This window comes from Tupaia chinensis, unplaced genomic scaffold (assembly GCF_000334495.1).
Source record: "Tupaia chinensis unplaced genomic scaffold, TupChi_1.0 Scaffold000096_1, whole genome shotgun sequence".
NCBI classification, from domain to species: Eukaryota; Metazoa; Chordata; class Mammalia; order Scandentia; family Tupaiidae; genus Tupaia; species Tupaia belangeri.
In genome coordinates, this window is record NW_006159558.1 from 6,046,729 (window position 1) to 6,052,561 (window position 5,833).

Here is a 5,833-nt window from a genome sequence, read left to right on the forward strand (position 1 = left end):
GAACCCCTGCGATGATAGTGGCCCACCTGAGAGCCTGCTTTTTCCATGTCCTTCATTAGTCCCATCTGCAAACCCCCTTTTCCACATAGGTTCCAGAGATGAGGACAAGGACATACTTGGGGCCCTGACTCAGGTGATCACATTTAGGAAGAAGTACATAGATGAGCCAGTGGCTGCCTTAGAGATGAGAGATCTGGAATTGGGAGAGGGGATGAAGTTTATGTCTTCCATGAGAGAGAGAGAGAGAACCCCTGACCAAGTGCTGACACCACAATTCTCTCCTTTCTCAGCTAGCCCTGGTCACAGGCACATGTGTGCTGGCATGTGCAGGGGCTTCCCAGTGGCACGTGCTAGTGTTTGCAGGGGCCTCACAGTGGCATGTGCTGGCGTGTGCAGGGGCCCTCTCAGTGGCATATGCTGGTGTGTGCAGAGGCCTCCCGGTGGCATGTGCTGGTGTTTTCAGGGACCTCACAGTGGCGTGTGCTGGCGTGTGTGGGGGCCCTCCCAGTGGCATATGCTGGTGTGTGCAGAGGCCTCCTGGTGGCATGTGCTGGCGTGTGCAGGGGCCTCCCAGTGGGAATCCAGAACCTGGCCATGGGGTCAACCTCACAGAGCACTGCGTTTACCACTGCGTCCACCTGGTGTTTGGGAAGGGCACCTTAAACACTCTTTCTGGGTCCTCTCTCTCGCTATCTCTCTCTTCTGGGTCCTCTCTCTCGCTCTCTCTCTCTTTCTCGCTTTAATAAGCTCACATTATCTTTCCAACTGAAAATCCAAAACTATAAAAGGAATAGAAAACCGTGGTGCCTTCAGGCAAAGATCTCTCAGCCTCTCCAAACATCGATGCAGACAGCCCTGCATTTGGTCCCAGAGAGGGGGAGAGCTAGAGGAAAGGCAGGCACTCCTCTGAGCCGGTGGTGGGTGCGTAAGGGAGTGTGAGTGAATGTATGAGAGGGTATACATGAACATGTGTGTGCAAGTGTGTGGGTAAGTGTAACTGTGTGCAGGTGATGATATTTGTGGATTTGATTGTTAGTATGAATGACCATGTGCGGAGGGGCGTGAGTGTTCGTGTGTGTGTGAAGGTAACTTAAAAAGTTCATAGAAAAGTGGAATCAAGACATGAGTTTTTCTGGTGGGAAATATTTTGAAATCCATGTGTAGTTTTAGAACACGCATTTTTCATGAAATTTTTGAAGACCCTCCTGTGTTGGAGGGTGGGAGTTGTGCATGGAGAACAGGAGGAAATAGCTCCACTTAAGAAGCGTCTTACTTTCTGAAGTTTATTTATTTATTTCACCCCATCAGGGTCCTCACGCCACAGCCCTCCCCCCAGCCCTGCAGCCAGACTGGGTAGAGCCCGTGTCTAAGGGTGCCGAAGGCCTCCCGCCTGCAAGGGTGCCGAAGGCCTCCAGCCTGCAGCTCTATGTGGGGCCCCTCTAGCATGGCCCCCCACCTGAGCCACCGTGGCCGAGCCTCTAAGAGTTTTATGTTTTACAAAGCTGAAGTAGTGAAGGGACAATAATTGCATACCGAATGATCCCAAACAATCGCAGCTTTGGGCTAAGGTCTTTACACAGTGCCTGACTGACCCTCCATAGCTCACAAGGCAGCTCCCCCACTTCCCCACACAGAAGAATGAGGCTGGGGGTGAAAGACGCTTCCCAGGACCTCAGACGTGGGCGGTCTGAGCCCAAAGTCGGTTCCTTGCCACTCTGCAGCCATGCCCGCTGGGTGTTGGCTGTGCACTCTCCAGCCCTTGTCACTCTGCGGCAGGCGCTGTCCTCGCCCCTGGCTGCTCAGCTGTGCGGTGTGCGCTAACCAACGCTATCTTCAGCGATGGGCGAGCTTGAGCCGAAGCGCTTTCAACTCTTCCTTAATCCCAGCTGTGAGGCTGTGTGATCTGTTTTTAAATGTGCTCATGTAGAGTAGTAATTCTCCTGAACTTGGTCTTTTCAAACCTATCTCGCTGAGGTGCTTTGTAGAATGCGTGATGCCCTTTTATCGCGTGTGCCGGTGGAAGACCGTGGCGCTGTCCTCGGTGCTGAAACACCTGAGAATGGTCTGCTCTTCTAAAGGTGGTGGCAACAGCAAGGGACTACTTTCAGCTTATGATCTGGGATTCACAGAAAAGAAAAGACAATGTCTATCCTCCTGGAAAAAAAACTTGGTCATTTGCTGGCTTAAATTTTGTTCACCTCGGCTCTCTGTGGGTGCTCAAAGATTTGAGCAGGGCAGTTGGCATCAGGAGGGCCCAGAGGAAGGTTTGAAGAGGCCCTGGCCTATGGGAGCCTTCTAACCTGCACAGTGGCCTTGTCACAAGGATAGTGCCAAGAGCCACTGAGCCCTGAGACTCAGATTTTCCTGCCCCATGAACATAGAGGCTTGGTTATGACTCTGGCTGAGAGCAAGCAATGGAGGCGCTGGACAGTGTGGCCTTCACAAACTAGAAGTGGAACAGTGAGAGCAGCTGCAGCCTGGCTGTTGAACACACCTGTCCAGGTGACCTGGCCTTGGGGCTAATAGGAGCAGGCACAGCTGGCTGGCTCGAGGACAGAAAGGAATTCCTAACAAAATTACTTGGCCAAGAAGACATTCCAGGTGTCCCTCCCTGCTGCACATACTACCAGGAAATTTTAAAAATTCCTGGGTGAAAACCACAAGTCATCTGCCTGCTCTTCACACCGTTCTGTGGTACACCCTGTTACGGTGGCCCGAGCTCACTAGTGCAGCCTCTCAGGTGCTCCTTACTTCCTGCTCATCAAGTCCGGCCTGCATAATCCCAGCAGGGTGGAGGGCAGGTGTGACAGTTCACAGGATGTCAAAGTAATCAGGGTCTCTGTAATCTAGATGGCAAAGAGAAAGGAGGAGAACGTGACTCTGAGATGATGACAGGCATGTTTTTGGTCCTTCTGGGTAGAAGTGAATGTGCCTGGTACTCACAAATTAGAAAAGAAAAGAAAAGCATTTATCAGATCAATAGCTGCATCGAATACCAGGAGCCGTGCTGTTATTTCCCAGTAAGGGTAGCATGTGTAAGAGGGCAGCTGCTATTGGGGTCACCATCTAATTAAGTGGACGGTGATCTGGAGCCCAGGTACCTTAGGAGAAGTCCCTGTAGGTACGTTGCATGGGCATGTAATAATCTTTCAGGCTACTCAGAAAGACTAGCTTCGCCCCCGTTTGCCGCATGGCCACTCTTACAGCTCTCAAGTCCCTGATGATTACACAGTCCCTGCCGTCCACCCACGGATGTGCTATTGCTGTGAGTTTATGGTCCTAGCAAGATTAGGGATGTCACCTTGTTCCCTCTTACAGTGCTAACTCTTATTTTAAACACCAGGAAACCAAGTGCATAGTCTTCCAGTTCCCAGCTGGGCCTATTTAAATTATTGTCAAGCACTTGAAAAATAACAGCAAAATAGGTCCATGGGCCAACTGGATCCACTGTGGGACTTAGGCCAAACCTCATTTGTTGTTGAACCGACATAAGCATTCTCGGACTGGTGAAACACAATGGCATTATTACTTCTGTGAATGGAGCATCAACTCAGAGCCATTGTCTATTGATGCTCATAAGTCTGAGCATTTCCCTTCCCCTTCTGCACATTTGTCCAGCTAGGTAGTTATTGGTCCTTTGGCGCATTCTGGGAGAAAGTTTTGTGAATGTATCTGTGGCAATGGTGCAGGTCCTTGGTTGTGTTCAACGCCGTCTTCCACCTTAGACTCTAAGCTCCATAAACACAGGGACCTACTTGCTGAGCCCACTGCCAGTCCCTGACGCAGAGAGGGCACGTGAACACTAACTGAGTGAATGAATGAACCAGGGGCAGGCTGAGGGGAAGGAATGGGCGCAGTGCGGGGCCCAGCTCACACATAGTTTGGGACCAGACATCAGTACTCACAGAGCGTCCTGGCCCCAGCTTCCTGCTTTCTGCCCCAGGATCCCCACATGGTGGCAACTGGACAGGACCAGACTGCAGTAGTTCAGAGTGCCGAGTCTTGGCCTCTCAGGCTCTTTTACCCAGAGGCCTGTGCTTTCCTCCTGCTTGCTCTGCTAGTCTCTACCTCCAGGTTTCGGCATGTCTCAGCTCTAAGGATGGACCTGCACTGAACACAGAAAGGGTGGGAGAAGCACGAGCCCAGTCTCGGACATTTGCTTGAGTCTGCACACATGCCCTTGTGTGTACCAAGCCTCAGGCCTTCCTAAATAGATGGTATTTTGATGGTAAGAGTTCTACTTGCCACCATTACCTACATATTCACCTTGATAGGCCCTTCTCCCTCACTCTTGTCAGGAACCTTTTTAACAAAATTCCCTGACAGTGGGACTGGCAGGTGGCTTGGTGGTTAGGGTGCTGGACTCCCACATGGCTGACTATAATTAGAGTCCTGGACCTGGTGGCTTCCTTTCTTATTTTCCCACTCCCTCTGGTCAAATGAAACTAACTAACTAAATAACTAACTAAATAAATAAGAGACTAGCAGTTGGCATAATGGCTACGTCACTGGACTCCCATGTATCGTTGGACTCCCATGTAGTTGACCATGGTTTGAGTCCTGGACCTGGTGGGTTGAAACTCACACCAGGTGCATGTGCGTGTGTGCCCAAGATCCTGGGAGAAGATCTGGGTGGTGATTTCTTATTTTCTGTCTCTCTCTCTCTCTGTCTTTCTGGCAAGCACATGTGCCCTATAGCAAAAACCTCTCCAAAAAATAAATAAATAAAATTAATTAATTAGTTAATTAATTTAAAAAATAAAAAAATAAATAGACAAATGGACCAGCAGATGGCATAATGGTTACGTAACTGGACTCTCATGTAGTTAAGTGGTTTGAGTCCTGGACCAAGGGACTTGAAACTCATGCTGAGCATGTGTATGTGTGCCCAAAATCCCAAGAGGAGAATGGAGGAGAAGGATTTGCGGCAAGGTCATCTCCCCAGGGAGGGCGATTTCTCACTGTCTCTTTGTCTCTCTGGTGAGCACGCCCTGTAGCAAAAATCTCTCTTAAAAATAAATAAATAAATAAATAAATAATTTTTAGGAAAGTTCCCTGGTGGTTAGATGTTTTAATCTGTTTCGTTTTGCTTCTTTTTTTTTTCGGTAATAGTTTTAGACAATCATAGAAAAGTTGAATATGATAGCGTTTCTCTATACTCTTGGTGCAATCATCAAACTAAGAAATTAATATGAGTACAACACTTACACGTGTCCTGTACAAATTGGTACCCCAAGCACCTACCATGCCATATTAAAATGATTTTGTCTGTAGGTTCAGGAGGCAATGATCCCCTCCAGGTTCAGGACTTGGCCCTGATTCACTTCCTCACAGCAGCGCTGGGTGCCGTGCTGAGCAAGTGCTTGCTGAGTCAATGCTGGGACGGCAGAGAGGTCTAGCGAAGGCTGGGCCCTGAGATCTGTCCTCTTGGCAGTAGGATGATGCTTCTCTAATAGCAAGAGAAAAATTAGGGGTGATGATATGGCATATTTTAAACTAAAAATTAAAGCATCTGCTATGGTATAGATAACAGTTCGATCCTCAGTTTCATGTGGCGGAATTTGGTCCCCAGTGTAAGGTAGGAGGGGGTGAGATCTAAGAGGTAAGGCCTGCTTGGTGTTGAGATCATGGAGCTCTGCCCTACGAACGCCTCAGTGCTGTCTGGGGAGACAGTGAGTTCCAGCTCCTCCGAGAAGGGTCCGGTGCCCCCGAGAGCAGGTTAGAAAGGCAGACGGCTGCCCCAGACCTCTCTCTGTACCTGCTCCTGACCCTCCTGTTGCTTCTGTGCCCCGTGTCGCGATGTAGCAGCCGAGGCTGGCCGGATGCCAGCTCA

The 5,833-nt window shown here is 49.7% G+C and overlaps 1 long non-coding RNA gene across 1 annotated transcript; it reads right to left on the reverse strand.

Moving 5' to 3' along the window:
* Window positions 1-1,706: 1,706 nt before the first annotated feature.
* Window positions 1,707-3,983, reverse strand: LOC102495107 (uncharacterized). The gene is made up of 3 exons (XR_333797.1): window positions 3,906-3,983; window positions 2,752-2,846; window positions 1,707-2,116 (listed from the first exon to the last, which is right to left on the reverse strand). It is a non-coding gene; the product is annotated as an uncharacterized LOC102495107 (long non-coding RNA).
* Between the last annotated feature and the right edge of the window lie 1,850 nt (window positions 3,984-5,833).